Here is a 16,745-nt window from a genome sequence, read left to right as displayed (position 1 = left end):
AATCCCATCATCCTATTATTGACGCCAATATGCTTAATTATTTTTGATCATAGATACAAGCAAAATTAATAATATTAGCTATGCACTGAAAAACGAAATTAAAGGAGAAAGAGTACTTATTCATTTCGGAGAAAAGTAATAAATTGTTATACCATTTTTTATTTCAATGATGTAGTGCAATTAAGTTTGGTAATAGAAACTAATTAAGAGAAAAAATAAATATTTATTGTAAAGCGAAATTAATGGAGCAATGGTAACCATTCTTTTAAGAGAAGCTTAAAAAGCCGCATTGCTCTAACTGACGTCTAAGTTTTGGAAATAGGAACAAACTGAGATAATATTATAAGTTATGTACTAAAAAGCAAAATTAATGGTGAAATAGTACTAATTCGTTTAAAAGAAAAGTAAAAACTCACAATACCATTTTTGAGGCAAATGGTGCTCAATTTATTTTGTTTATAAATGTTAATTTAAATAAAAAGTCAACTTTGTATTAATAAGCCAAATTGGAAGAATAGGAAGAACGTGGTAAACTGCCAAACTATAAGTCGTACGCTACTGGTATTTTGGTAATTGTTGCAGTCCTAATAGGTGTCAAATATATTGAAGATATAAAGCATTTTAGGAGCAAATTTGGTGCAGATAGTGTATTTTCAATATAGATACTATGGAAAAGGGTTTTTTATTGTCCGTCAAAGATATAAGTAAGGAAGAAATTGCTTCATACTAATAACGTAAACTAGCCAAGTAACATTAAATAAAAAAACATTGGATTTGTTTTAGCTTTACAGCTATGTAATTTTTTTTTGTCTTTTAGTTTTGTTCATCATTTTGCAGTGCTTTTCAGTGCTAATTAATTGATTCCTTTTGAGGTGTACAACTAGTAAAACCTAATTCACTTCTTTTTCTTAAAAAAAAAAAAAAAAAAAAAAAAAAACATCAGCTTGTGTCTCAAAAATATAAAGAATAAATTAGTGAGAACTGTTTAAATAAAGGTATTTTAAAATAAAAATCACACTAAAGAACAATTTTTTCTACAAATAATAACACTTTGTGAATAATACCTAACATAAACGCACATATATAAAAGAATATTTAAAAGAATTTAAATTTAAATTAATGAAGCAAGATCTCAAGTTATTTCTTTAAAGCTTTAATCTTCTCTACTTTTGTTTAATGAGTAACAAGCAATTTTTTAGAATAAACTAATACTATGATAATGAACTCTAAAGTGAACTGTCAGCTTTAAGATAAAATAATCACCTCATTATACTTTCAAAATATTTACTTTACAACACCGTTGATGTTATGTAAATGACAAAATAAGCAGGTATTAACAAACAACTCATTAAATGTATACTTTAAATTAAAAACATGTGTATTCATAGTTAATTAATTTTAGACGCCCTTTATTTGCAAAATAAATTTGAGATTTAAATTTAAAATGAAATTTTTTTACAGCTTGTATTGAAAATATGCTAATTTGAAACTCCATTAACTGGGTCTGAGATTTGATTTTATTAAATTCGTGAGGAAAAAAAAAGAATTAGGTTGAATTAAAAAAGTAATTTGTATTAATTAGGAATTCAAATAAGATTTTGGAAACATAATTAAAGAGAGTATGGTTGGTCGATTCGGGAATGAATTAATTTCTTTTCAGTAATTTTGTAGTATACTTTAATGTACTTAGAAATTCGGGAATTGTTCAGTGAAATGAGATAGAAAAACGTATAGGAAGTTAAGGGTAATTATTTAAAAAAATCATATTATATTAGAAATGTTAATTAATAATAATGATGAATAGAATAATAATCCTTATAAATAGAATAATAATCTGTTATTAATAATTTAATAAAGAGTTTAACAGATATTTCATTTCTTACAAATAAGATAGTGCACTTAAAAGGGATTAACATTTTTAGTAATGAAGATATATTATGGTAAAGAAAAAAAATGTCTTTTTATAAAAAGGCAGATGTAAGTTCATATTAATGAGAAATATGTTTTCCTAAAGGTATTTTTCAGACAAAATAGTTTTCATTACACTTTTTATTCATAAATTTGTCTTGTATATTTTATTTTTTAATATTCTTATTAAAGTCTTTTTAAGATTAAAAATATGAACAAAAATCAGTTTATTTCATTCCAACTGTCTACTTAATATTACAAAATACGTATTTTTCTAAAATTATTTCAATTTATTACCTATTTCAGTTTCCATATAAAAATTAATTTCTTTTTTAGATAGATGTATTTAAAAATAAAATATTAAAGAAAATCTTAAAAATTCTAATAACTTAAAGCTTTTTCTGATATTTTGTTATGAAAGATAAAATCCTTATCAATTATCTTGGTTTCACGCATATGATAGAAGGAACGCACTAAAGCATGTAAATTGTGATGAATTAGCATAAAATGTTTACTAAAAATGCTCATTTTAATGTTTCATATTTGAATGATCATATACTAATTTTTTTTATAAAATAAACTGCGACATGGAGTTTGCATGCATATTTTATATATATATATATATGCTAAGTGGATGGGTAAATCATTCAACTACAATAAAAGAGATATTTCTAAACCTGTTTAGATTAAATATTGCAAAAAAAATTAAGTTTTTTTTGGATATGGATACAGTGAAATTCCAAAGTTTACGTTGTATCTTACTTCTATTTCAAGTTTGAAATCACTGCGCAAAATCATTTTGTATATTAAATGTGGTAATTATGGAACACCCTGTAATGTGGATTACATATGTTTCAATTGTATTTACCATATTTTTTTTACATATTTACTACCATTGATTATTAAAATCTATAGTTTTTCCAAGTTAAATCCAAGTTTTAGAAAAGAAGAAATAAGAGGGAATTCGAGGTATTTGGTAAACATTCTTGGACTATAATTCACTCCAAAAAAATTCCAGTTCAAATTATGGTAAAAAGTATGGCCTCTCAGGTACTTTAACAGCAAAATCTGTTTTCATTCTAACATGTTATGGAACAAAAATCTGATATACCTTGAATTTTACAGTAATTGCAGTACAATCACTGAATCCCTCTGTGACATCAGATAGCGGCTTGCAAGTGTAGGAATGCAGTGTCTTTGATATGTTTTTGGTGTCCAGACCTACTGTTCTTTGATCACTCCTCTTCGAAGTAAAAATGCAAATTGCTATCACTACATATCTCAAAGAATAAAAATCAAAAAAAAAAAGCTCTCTTTTGGATTAAAATTTCTATCTCAATCCATACTCAACTTTTTACAAGTCATATAATTTTGTCCTTCCAAATGATAATTTTTATTCTTGAATAATATACAAAAAATTTTTTTACTAGCGAAAACATTTTCTATTGTATTTCCATTCACTTTTTATGACTAATAAATTCATTTATTTTCCTTTGACTAAAATGTTGTTAAAGATAAAAATATGAGTTCATTAATTATGCTTTTAAAAATGGCAAATTACCTACTTAAGTAAATTAATAATAATTTTCATTACCTAATTTGTTTTCATCAAAATACTTTTATTTATGGCACACTGCAACTAAATATTACTGTAAAAATTACGATATATAATGCTTTATGATAAAAATTGATTTTAAGGTGAAATGGATTTTACTCTGATGCCGGCACTTAATACCGTAATTTGATCCTTAATGTTTTACAGTGTTGTATAAAATAGCCTCTGAAATTTCACTTCTTCGAGACCAGATGCGTTTTATAAGAAAATTCTCTGATTCGTTATTCATTACCCGTATTTAATATTAAATGTGTATTTGAGCTTTCTAAAACTATTTTAATGAAAATAAAAAAAGTTATTATAATCATGAAATTGATGTTTATTTAAATCTATTGTTTTAAAATATCATTAAGATTTTTCCCGAAAAATAAATATTTTGAACAATTTAGCAATGAATGATCAATGAGCACATGACAAACAAATACGTTTTTTAAAACACAAACTATATTTTCTTTTGTCTATAAACTTTTAAAAGATATAAAATTATAAAAATAATGTATCCACTTTTAATTCATAAAAATTTCAATTCTGGTTAAGTGAGTTATCGTAGCACATTTAAAATCATTCTTCACATTTTAATTCTAGTAATAAATAAAAGATCAATGCTTGAACTGAAATATACTTAATTACATTTATAAAAGGTAAAGATACATAAACACATTTAAATCTGAGAAATCTCCTCCCTACATCTTTCCACATTTCAGACATTGTAACAAATGTTTGCATGTATCATACTCTACTAATTATATTCTTAAGTCCTTTTGTTACTTTGTAATTTAACCAAGGACTCCAAAACTTCAAGACAAGATGTTGAGAACAAGCTAAAACAAAGGTTTGTGGTGTTGTTCTGGAAGTTAATTATTTTGCAATTCAAACAAACCTCGTGGGGAGTCCTTATTGAAAAGCCACGACGAAATTAGTTTGAAGAACCTTTGTTCTGGAGCTTCTAGTGTTGTTAGAATTCCCAAGGAACTTGAAATGTAATGGTAAGATTGAGTAATGTTTCAGAAAATCTGTGTTTTGTTTGAGTGCCAAAAGCGTTCAGGTCGTAATCTGCGGTTACTACGAATAAAATTTAGTGAATTTTGGTTAATTAAAATAACACCGATGTAGAATTAAGAAAATCAGAATAAAAAATAAAATATAGAATAAGTTATCATTCTTGGATAGAAAATGAACGAATAAAAGCTTTATTTAAAATTCTATTTATATTCTTGGTTTTGAATTAACAAATGCTTTGCGATTTTATTCCAAGTAGAAAGATTTAAATAGGACCGGAATAAAAATTCACTTTCGGGCTGATACTATAATTCTGACAATGAATAGTATCTTATTATTATTTACTATAATCATGACATTTCGCTTTTTTGACCATTTTAACCTCTTGAGTCGCATTGTCCAATGTAATGGACAACATTTGTTATAATTTTATCATTAAAAAAATAATGTTTTATGCCTTTTTTCTGTCGTTATGCTTTTACACACTGCAAAGAATTCTAAATCAAATTACGGTACGAAGTACCGGCACTTTGGATACATCATCCGTAAAATCCATTTTCACTGTAGAATATTAGTAGTGGAAAATTGGGGCTCAAGTCGCAGTCATTGACCCCGAGTCGATGTGGCAGTATACTCATGGGGCTCATGTCGCAGTCATTGACCCCGAGTCGATGTGGCAGTATACTCATGGGGCTCCTGTCGCACTTGGACATTTTTCTGAAATGGAGTGAGATTACGAGATCCCCTCTTTAGATAAAGTTTTATCAAAAGGAAGATTTTTATTATCTCTTCTTTGGAAAGTGGAAGAATTATTTTTATTTTCGGGACTTAGAAATTTTTCGCAAACTAGTATATTTTATTATGCTTTCAATATTTAAATTAATTTGTGAATTATTATTTTCTCAATTAAGCATTATAATTTCAATGATTTAATTTTAAGAATGAGCCTTCAAAGATTACATTTTTATTAATTTTATACTATAAAACTAAAAATTCTAAGCTAATTAAATAGTTTCATAATCAGAATGTTTATATTTAATTTGTTTTCATCAGTGAGTTCGCTAATGTGATGAGCAACGTTTTTTTTTCCCTTCCAGGGACTTAGAAATTTTTTGCAAGCTAGTATATTTTTCTTATGTTTTTATTATTTAAATTAATGTGTGAATTATTATTTTCTCATTACAGCATTATAAAAACATTAATTTAATTTCTAAATGAACCATTTTTTAGAGATTAAATTTTTACCAATTTTAAATGATATGTCTAATAATTATAAACTGATGAAATAGTTTATTAGTCAGAATGTTTGTATTTAATTAGCTGAGATAGTATATATGTAATAATCATTTTAAGAGATAACTATACATATTCAGTTGAATAAAATGGTTTATGTTTTCATTACTTAAATTAATGTTCGAATTATTATTTTCCCATTAAAGCATTATAATAACATTGGTTTAATTTCTAAATGAACCCTTCTTTAGAGATTACATTTTTACCAATTTAAAATGATATGTCTAATAATTCTAAACCGATGAAATAGTTTATTAGTCAGAATGTTTGTATTTAATTAGTCGAGATATAGTAAATATGTAATAATCATTCTAAGAGATAACTATTTATAATCAGTTGAAGAAAATGGTTTATGAGTTCGAAAAAACTTGATAAATTTGTCTACTCATTATCAGTTATATAGTGTAATTATTATTCATTAATATTTTTATGAAAACTCGTTAATTAAGTCACTAAAACTCGTAATTCATATTTTAATGAAAATCCGTTAAAACTCGTTTGATTAAGGATTTGACTTGGAAATATCGATGAAATACTAGCGTATTTATCATTAACCTAAGAAAGTTAAGTAAACTCATATCGTCACTCTGTAACTGAAGTTTTCGATAACTATGTCTCGTTTTTAATCATCTGCGTTCCAAAACACTTCAGATTGGTTGTTAATTTAAAGTTATAAAAATATTCAAAATGTTTGCACTTTGAAAATTTCCAATGTTATTGGTACTTAGAAAATTTCTGAAGTTCTTTGTACTTTGCATAACTTTCAAATTGTTTTGAGTTAGAAAAATGTACAATTTTTTTGTACTTAGAAATACCCTGAAGCTGTGTGAACATATAAAATTATTTTAGTTGATTAATACGGTACCTTGGTAGTTATAAATTTTTTCAAGCTTGATAGGAATTTAAAAAACTTTAAATTCGGATGTATTGTTGGTAGAAAATTTCCGAAGTTGGTTGTACTTTGAATTATTTTTAAATTGTTTTAACTTTAAAATATTTTCGAAATTTTTGTCCTTAGAAATATTTTGAAGTTTTGTAAACATGTAAATTTTTGAAGTTGGTAAAAATTTATTTAAGAAGTAGCAGAAGTTTATATTTTAAGTAATTTTCAACTTGCTCCGGCTTAGAAAAATTTTACAATTATATGTAATTGGAAAAATTCTGAAGTTCTTTGAACATAGAAAAGTATTTTAGTAGAAAAGAAACGCGTTTATGTAAAATCACAGAAGTTTAGTCAGGGAAAAAATTCGAAACTGTTTCGGATTTGTAAAATCTTCTAATAATCTGTAGTTTGAAAAGCTCAGAATAGGTTTGTTTTCGAAAAATTCTGATAATGCTTAGAATTAGGAATATTCTGAAGTTGTTGGCATTTTGAAAAATTCCGAAATTCTTAAAAACGGGTGAATAAAGAATCGCAGAAGTTTGAAGTTAGAAAAATTTAAGAACTATTACGGTTTTGAAAAATTTTCAAATTATTTGTACTTTGAAAGAATTCCGAATCAGTTTGTTTTCAAAAATTCTGAAAAAACATAGAATTTGAAAAATTCTGAAGTTTTTAAAAACGGGCATGTAAAGAATCGCAGAAGTTCGAAAAATTTTAAAACTGTTTGTACTTAGAAAATTTCCCGTGTTATTGGTACTTAGAAATTTTTTTAATTTGTTTGTACTTTGAGCAGCTTTCAAATTGTTCTGACTTTGAAAAATTCTCCAAATTTTTTTGCTTAGAAATATTTCAAAGCTTTGCAAATTAGAAAATTTTCGCAGTTGGGAAAAAATAAAATTATTTAAGGAGTTGTAAAAGTTTGGTGTTAGAAAAATGTTAGATTTGTTTCAACTTAAAAATTTTTTCAAATAATTTTCACTTTGAAAAAATTCCGAAGTTGTTTGAACATAGAAAATTATTTCAGTTGGAAAAAACAAGTATACAAAAGTAACAGAATATTTTATTTTTTTTCAAATTGTTTTGACTTTGAAATTTTTTAAAATTATTTATACTTTGAAAAAATTTTGAATCCGTCTGTGTTAGAAATATTCTGGAGTTGCATGTACATAAAATTGTTTTTAGTTTGAAAAAAAAATGGCTATATATCTAGCAGCAGGTGTTTGGTCGTGGGAAAGTTTTTGTAATTTGGAAAATTTTTAATTTGTTGGTTTTAAAAAAATTCTGAAGTTGTTGGTATTTCTAAATTTCTGAAGTTTTTTAAAAACAGGTATATTAAGAATCGCAGATGTTGTAAGTAATACTGTTGTACTGTTTGTACTATGAAGAATTCTGATGTTGTTGGAACTTAGAAAATTTCTCAAGTTGTTTGCTCTATAAAAAATTTTAAAATTGTCTTGTCTCTGAAAAATTTTAAAATTTTTCATACTTTGAAAAATTTTTACATTTTCGTACTTCGAAAAGTTTTGATGGAAAATTCTGATTTCTTGAAAATTCTGAATTTTTCCTGTTTTGTACTTAGAATTGTTTTTGAATTCTTTAAACATAGAAAACTATTTTAGTTGGGAAAAATGGGTCTATAAGAAGTTGCAGAAGTTTATTTCAAATTGTTTAGACTTCGAAAAATTTTCAAATTATTTATACTCTGAAAAATTCTTAATCTGCTGGTTTTAGAAATATTCTGAAATTGTTTGAACCTAGAAAACTTTTTTTTTTTAGTTTAAAAAAAATGGATAAATAAAGAATCGCAAAAGTTTGAAGTCTGAAAAATGTTCAACTTGCTTAGACTTTGAAAAAATATTCAAATAGTTTATACTAAGGAAGATTACTAAAGCTGACTGAAGTCTATAAAACGTTTCAAATTTTTGTACTTAAAAATATTCGTAAGTTGTTTAAATGTAAAGTTTTCCTTTCCTTTGTTGGAAAAAAAAAAGGATTTATAAGGAGTAGCAGGTGTTTGGACGAGGAAAATTTTTTGAACTGTTTCGACTTTTGAAAGTTGTCAAATTTTTCGTGCTTTGAAAAATTCTGAAACTTTTGATTTTAGAAAAACTCTGAAAATGTTTAGAATCAGGATAATTCTGAAGTTCTGAAAAAACAGATAAATAAGGAGTCGCAGAAGTTTGAAGTTAGAAAAAGTTTCAAACTCTTAATACTTTGAAAATTCTGATGTTTTAGGTATTTAGAAAATTCTGAAGTTGTTTGTACTTTGAAAAACTTTTCTTTTTGCACTTAGAAATATTCTGAAGATACGTGAATTCGAAAATTTCTGAAGTTGGCAAAAACAAAAAGGAGTTGCAGAATTTTAAAGTTAAAAACTTTTTTTAACGTGTTTCAACTTTGATAAATTTTCTAATTCTCTGTACTTTGAACAATTCTTAATCTGTTGGTTTTAGAAAAGTTCTGATGTTGTTTGAATACAGAAAATTTTTTGAATGTGAAGAAAAAAACGACTATAAAGTATAGCAGAAGTTTGTTCTTTGAAAAATTTTCGAATGTTTTGTAATGAGAAAAACTCGGATATGTTCATTACTTAGAAAAATTCAGAAAATGTTTTACCTTTGAATAATTTTCAAATTCTTTTGGCTTTGAAAGATTTTCAAGTCGCTTGTACTTTGTTTAAACATAGAAATTTATCTATGTCGGAAAAAGCAGCTTTATTACGGCTAGCAGAAGTTTGGTCTCGGAGAAGTTTGAATATATTTCAGCTTAGAATATTTTACAAATTATTTGCACTAGTTGGTACTAAAGTTGTTGGTACTTGAAAATTTTTTTAAATTGTTTTAAGTTAAAACATTTAAAAAATTTCTTTACCTAAAATTATAATGAAGTTGTTTGCACTTTGAATAATTTCAAATTGCTTTGACTTCGAAAAACTTTAAAAAAATTTCTTCTCAGAAATATTCCAAAATTTTTTGAATATAACACAATTTTTAAAGTTGGAAAAAATGGGCATATAACGAGTCATAGATGTTTGGTCTAGGAAAATTTTTCAAATTGTTTCGATTTTTGAAAATTTTTTTGAATTGTATGTACTTTGAGAAATTATGAAACTGATGGTATTTTGAAAAATTCTAAAATTATTTGTACCTAGAAATTTTTTAATTTCTTTTGATTTAATTTTTTGTTGATACTTTTAATGTTTTTGGTACATTTAAAAATTCTGAAGCAGTTTGTACTTTGAATAATTTTCAAATTGCTTTAAGATTTACAGAATTTTCAGACTGTCAGTACTTAGAATCAAATCTTAAGTTGTGTGAACTTAGAAAAATATTTCGAACTATTTGGACTTTAAAATATTCTGATATTCTTTGAACGTAGAAAACCTTTTAAGTTGGAAAAAATGGCTATATACTGAGAGTAATCAGTAATACCTTACCAGTGGGGTTGAACTCTGATCCCTACTAGGGAAGCGGATTGTAGCTCTTGAGTCATTTTCAAATTGTTTTGACTTTAAAAACGTTTTCGAACCATTTGTATTTAGAAATATTTTGCAAATGTTTATACACAGAAATTTATTGAAGTCGGAAAAAAAAGCTATATAACGAGTAGCAGAAGTTTGGTCTTGAAATGACATTGAATAATTTTCAAATTAGTATATAAGAAGTCGCAGAAATATTTTCAAATTATTTTGTCATCAAAAAAATTTTCAAAGTGTTTGCACTTGAAAAAAAAATTTCTGATGTTGTTGGAACTTAGAAAATTTCTAAAGTTGTATGTACTTTGAATAATTTCAAATTGTTTACACTTTCATAAACTTTCAATACTTTTGTTCTTAGAAATAATCTGAAATTGTTTGACCTTACACAATTTTTGAAGTTGAAGAAATTAGCAGATAACGACTCATACTTGTTTGGTCTAGGAAAATTTTTCAAATTGTTTCGATTTTTGAGCAATTTTCGTAAGTTATGTACTCTGAAAAATTCTGAAACTTTTTTTAATCAAAACAAATTTAAATGCAAACAGAAAATAATAATTGAGAAAATAATAATTCACAAATTAATTTAAATATTGAAAGCATAATAAAATATACTAGTTTGCGAAAAATTTCTAAGTCCCGAAAATAAAAATAATTCTTCCACTTTCCAAAGAAGAGATAATAAAAATCTTCCTTTTGATAAAACTTTATCTAAAGAGGGGATCTCGTAATCTCACTCCATTTCAGAAAAATGTCCAAGTGCGACAGGAGCCCCATGAGTATACTGCCACATCGACTCGGGGTCAATGACTGCGACATGAGCCCCATGAGTATACTGCCACATCGACTCGGGGTCAATGACTGCGACTTGAGCCCCAATTTTCCACGTAATTACAATGAAAAATTATAAGGAGGATTCGAAGTTTGATTTTAGCAACTTTTTGAACCGTTTTATGCCAATTAATCAATCTTTAGCCAAAGGTGCGTAAACGCACCATTTCAATAAATATTTTTTCTTAACACTTTGACGTGTATTTTTTCCCTTAACTTCATTTTTTGCATTTTTTATGGGTTCTGAAGACATCTATAAGATATCAGTTATTCAAATGGAGTAAAAACTAAAAAACTGGAGTAAATGAAAAATTTTAAAACTACATAAGTTTTTTTTTGAAAACTTGAAACGGTTATTGACAAATTAGACTTTTTGAAAATGTATACTTATTTCACTTGAGATTAATCACAAGTTTTTATTATGTATTAAAGTTGCTAGTTCAGTATAAAAAAAAAACAAAAAAAAAGCAAATGCCATAAAAAAAAACTAGGGTTTAACTAAGTGATTTGTTAATAGATTTGTCCAAAAGTGGATCTAAGCATTTTTTAAATAAAGTATTTTTCCTTTATGACACTTATTTTGTTCCTATTGAAGGTAATTTAAGCATATTTTATTGAGATCAATTCAAAATTCCATAAAACTTTATGCTTGGTCTAAAATGGGTCATATATTGCATTATATGAGTTTAGTGGATATTGTTTCATTACCAAAAGTGAAATAAATGATCCTACAAAATGTAAATAAAAAAAAAAGAGTTTAGTACATTTCTTTACGCAATAATTTAAAAATAACCAAGTTCAATTAAATGAAATTTTTTTTAAAGCGATTTTTAAAATCTCTATTATGACTTTACTTTTATCAAAGTAAAAATTGCATTTTTGCCATTACTTAAAGCTCGGATTTCAGAAGGTTATGAAAGATTCTAACCAAAACATTTTCAGTTAATGGTTTATTGTATTTTACATAGTTGTTATATTTTACAATCTATTAAGGTAGAGCATGATGTGGCTCGGAGGATAAAGCACTCGACTCCCACTGTGGTGATACGGTTTCGAATCCCAGAAATGGCTGGTTGATACAAATTCCACACCCGGTTCTCACTGACCACATAAAATATCCTCATTGGTAGGTGGATCATGGGTTAGAAACCCCTTGCAGTTAAGCTAAGCATGGGAGGTTTTCGTGGTTTTCCACTCCATGTAATACAAATCCATGTTAGTTTCCTCAAAAAGTCCTACATGAAGGCACATTTCACTCAAATTTGATCCAGGAGTTTTCTCGTCTTCTGAATCGGGTTTAAAATTACAAGGCTACTGTATTGAACATTGGTAGTCGTAAACTCAAAATTTGATCTGCGGTTCTACGGCTTGTTTAGAATAAAATATAAAAGCTATTAAGAGAAATGTTATCTCTGGTACTAAAATTAGTTATTAACTTTTAATAAAACATGGAAAAAACATACTCATAAATGTTTTTGGAATGTTGTTTTCTCTTGTAATGAAGTAAATGAAATAAAATTTAGTTTAAATAAAATCATTTTTATAAACAAAAAATGGTTTATTAATCCGATTTTTTCCGGAGGTTTTAATGATTGAATTCAACAAAGTAACTAATTTGCAACTCAAGCAAACCCTGTAGAGAGTCCAATATTTTGACAAAATTAGTTTGTAGAACCTTTGCAGTGGAACTTCTAATGTTGTTAGAAGTGACGGAGGATTTTGAAATACAACGGCGAAACAAAAAATGAAACTCAGACTATTTTATGTGCAAAATGAAAGTTTTCTGTGTAATTTTATTTATTTTTTTGGTTTTGAAATAATATCTACTTAATATGTAAATTTACTTTATCGAGAATGTTACGCGTCGCAATACAGGAAGGATCAATATAAAATTAAAAAAAAATCATGTTAATATGATTAACCAATGTTTGCTTTTCTAAAGGCCTCAAGAAAAGCGTTAATTTAAATTTTCTTTGCTGTATTAGCCTTCGAGTAAAGTAAAAAACTTCTATAAAGTGTTGAATATTCAAATTATAATAAACTCATTGTTTTTCATTAATAGGAAAGTTTTGCTCATGATTAGTGCGAGGGAGGGAAATTGAAGCAATAAAGAAAACAATGGAGATGAAAATAAAAATATGACCACCGAAGCCGACGTCTTCAAGGGGTACCGGCTTCGGAAGCCGTAAAACAAAACCTTTTCCATTGAGAGAGAGGACAAATGCCAAAATTAACTCTCTCAGCACCCCGAAGGTTTTGTAGAGAAGTCCAAGAAAAAATACATGAAATTCATAAAACCAAATCAGAATAGAAATTTCAACAAATCTTGAGAAAATAAAAACTCACATTAAACCGGTCAAACAGCGATTTCTCAAATAAACTAAATTCAAAGGGAACTCTAATTCAAAAGAAAACAACGCCCTCTATTAAAATGCGTAGAATGAAAAAAAGAATAGTAAAAGAAAAGATTACGTAACAAATTAGCATAATGCTTAACTGGGGCTGCTCAGCTAAGACTTGACTTTCGCCCTGTTAAAAGAAATAATAAACTAGTATTCTTCAATCATTTTCTTATTCAAAAAATTAATATTACAATAATTAAAAGGAAAATCATTATTACTCAAATTATTCAAAAAATGCTAGGGAGGGAAACGCATTATGCTAGGGAGGGAAACGCATCTTAACAAAGAAGTTATAAATAAAACATTTTTTAACAATATTAAATTTACTACTTTTTCTTATTCAAAATATATTTGATATTAAAAGTCGTTTTTTTCTCACGTCAAAAACAACTCCATATAACAACAACCTTTCTAAAATATATACTCGCTGTCTACATAATCAACAAAAGGCACGAGCCAAACTAAAGTCTTTTGGGAGCCAAAGTTGTTTATGCGCTCCAAGCAAAGCATTACTCGAGAGGGCATCCAAAACTAAAATTGATTCTGGAAAAGAGATTTTCAGCACTTTTTACCTTCAATAAACTTTATATAGAAGCTGAAAAAAAGAAAGTGAACAGAGAAACTTTTCTGCTGCAATGAAATATTCGTAGAACAAAGTCGAAAGAAGCTTATTTTTGAGAAATGAACCGGTCAAGTGGCTTTTTACTTTGAGAATTTAAAGCAAAAGAAAAAAAAAGGGAGCTTAGAGCTGTTTGTTATCTGTTCAGTTTCGAATTTCGGTTTAATTAAATAACCGAAGAAAAAGTATTCAGCATAGTTTTTTTTAAAAACGTATTTTTAAAATTAGGATATGTTTCAAAATTTATAAACTTTAAAAATAAACTTCGAGGCGGGGTATACTTTTAGACGACCTTATTTTCTGACAACTCTGCATTTTCATCGCATCGGTTGTTTCAAAAAATTACCGATTCATTGAAGAGAAAGGAAAACATAAACAAAATTGTGTGGTTTGCAGCAGTCTGCTAAAGAAACAATATATTTATTCTCATCAACTCTCAAAATTATTTACAAAGTTGAGAAACAGATGGCGCTACTACATTTATTATTAGTTCTATGAGTGTCTGAATTTTTCCAAAGCATGAAGATAAAATAGTTACTGAATACCCGTTTTTCGTAAAGGGGATGAAAAGGCAAATCATTAATTAATCGGTATGAATCAAAACTAGGAAATCATGCACACAATTGAACGGCGTGAGACGGCACAATTAATAAACACAAATCATTTCGTTTTTTATTTACTAGGAAGCTTTACATTCTACTCGCTCCGTTCACAAACCGCAGAGGCGGCCTATTATTCATCTTCATACTTTTTTTCTTAAAAATTGACATTTAAAAAAAATAATAAATTAGAATTTTGTATATAAAAATATAATTATTATAATTTTATGTAAAAATATTTTACTGTTATGTTAACCCCTTCCTTCTCGCTCCCGTGATATTTCCGGGCTGGAGTGTTCAGTAGTAACTCGCCAATAAGAATAAAACTAAAACATTTTATTTCTCATTTTACGCACCAGATGACAGTACCAGCATATTTTTAAGGTAATTGTAGATAGTTGGTTTATTTTAAACTAGATGTCAGCACTAATCAAATGGCAGTAATAAAAAAATAGGCACTTTTATAACCATTTTCTTGAAAATTAACCGATCGTTAAGGGGTTTAATAGTTTCAAAATTAACGATTACTTGGATTTGAATTGTATTTCAAAAAAATATTTTAACTTCGGAATGCGAATGTATGACACAAAAAGAAATAATAAGTGCTAAATAATTTCGCTTGTAATCTACAACCATAACCTTATACTCTGGAAATGTTTTTTTTTTATCTTTCTCAAAACTTTTACGTTTTTTAAATATGTCGATATAAATGTTATGATTCGTATCTGGCTACATGCAATCCTTTTGGCTCTCAAAACTATTTTTTTAATTCATTTTTGGTTACTGCTGAAATGAAGTAAAGGGCGAGCAAATGAAAATTTCGGCGAGATAAAATTTTCGACTGCAATGAATAAATAATCATTACTTGAAGTTAAAAAAATCACATCGAAAGCACTTGAAGTTACAATAAATTTTGAACAAATTAGAATTTCGAATAAAAAAGCGCGTTAAATTTTTAATTGAAAATGGCCCTTTTAGCACGTAAAATTCTAACCCTGTAGTTGCGTTTAAGCTGGCAGAAGGGATAGTAGATCGGTCAACATGTTATGAGCTGCTAAACTTTTGATAAAAGAATCTTAAATTAATAATCCAATCTTAAAATTTTTTTTTATTCCTTCAAACTGCTTGAGCATTTTTCTACGCACTTTCATAATTTCTAGCTTCTAAATTTCACTGATTTTACGCTGAAAAATAGAGCGAAAAAGTGAGTTTAAGTTTCTAAGCAATAAGTGTAAAGTGTAAGTTTCTAAGGCTTGCAGTTGTAGCAAAAGGTAACATTAAGTTGAACACATAAAGCAGTGGCGACTGTGGTGTTTACGATTTTTCAATATAGTACGATTTTTCAATTATGTATCGACCTTGTCAATAGTGACTTTAGGTTATTTATTAGATTAAGAAAAAGACTATTTTAGAAGTTTAACTTATCAAAATGATGTTTAACTGTATGTTTTCTCCTATAATTCTTCTCTTTAGTGCAGAAATAAATTCTTTACCTCATTTACGGTTGATTTTAAAGTAGGTAGGTTGGTACTTTATTTACGTCGCACTAAGCCGAACAATGGTGGGCTATTGGCCTACGGTCTGGGAAACATCCCTGAGGATGAACTGAAGACATACCATCATAATTTTAATCCTCTGCAGAGGGGATGGCTCCCCTGCTTTGGTAGCTTGACGACCTGCGCGAAGTCGAGCACTTTATGGTAGCACAGTTTAATGAGGATCGATACCGAGTACCCTCTGTCCCTACGCAGGCTGATCCAAGTAGTCACTCACCCTCTTACTGACTGCAGCCAGTGATACTTGACTTCGGTGTTCTACTGTGAACCGTGTCTTTACGATCAGTCCCACTGCGCGACACTGTTGATTTTAAATTATATAGTTTCGTAGAAAAACGTTTCAAATATATAATCACATGCAAAATAAATACCTGGTTTCAGATATGCTCTCTTCGTGACTTAGAAGATAGTATTCTTCTGTGACTTCTCATTCAACTATCATCCACTTTGATCCTTCGACAAGGCTGAACTTGATTGTAACAGTTTGTATGCAGGTTTGCTCATTACCTAAATGCAATAAGATAGAACATCTTATTTCAAGTTATCCCCTTAATCTGAACTGTTT

The 16,745-nt window shown here is 27.5% G+C and overlaps 1 protein-coding gene across 2 annotated transcripts in view; it reads right to left on the bottom strand.

The window, feature by feature from the left end:
- LOC107442658 (adenylate cyclase type 10) overlaps positions 1–16,745 on the bottom strand; it is a 103,249-nt gene that overhangs the window by 69,548 nt on the left and 16,956 nt on the right. The window contains exon 2 of one of the 2 annotated variants that reach the window (XM_087159129.1): positions 16,552–16,687. The gene's annotated coding sequence lies outside the window, so the exon portion shown is untranslated. Of the gene's footprint in view, positions 1–3,019; positions 3,150–16,551; positions 16,688–16,745 lie in introns of those variants that run through there. The other variant, XM_087159130.1, reaches the window with a different exon arrangement.

Source organism: Parasteatoda tepidariorum, chromosome 3, assembly GCF_982258835.1.
Source record: "Parasteatoda tepidariorum strain Cologne lab strain chromosome 3, Ptep-v5.0, whole genome shotgun sequence".
In the NCBI taxonomy this organism is placed as follows: Eukaryota; Metazoa; Arthropoda; class Arachnida; order Araneae; family Theridiidae; genus Parasteatoda; species Parasteatoda tepidariorum.
The sequence above is the reverse complement of the archived record's forward strand: the minus strand, read 5'-3'. Positions and strand labels throughout refer to the sequence as shown.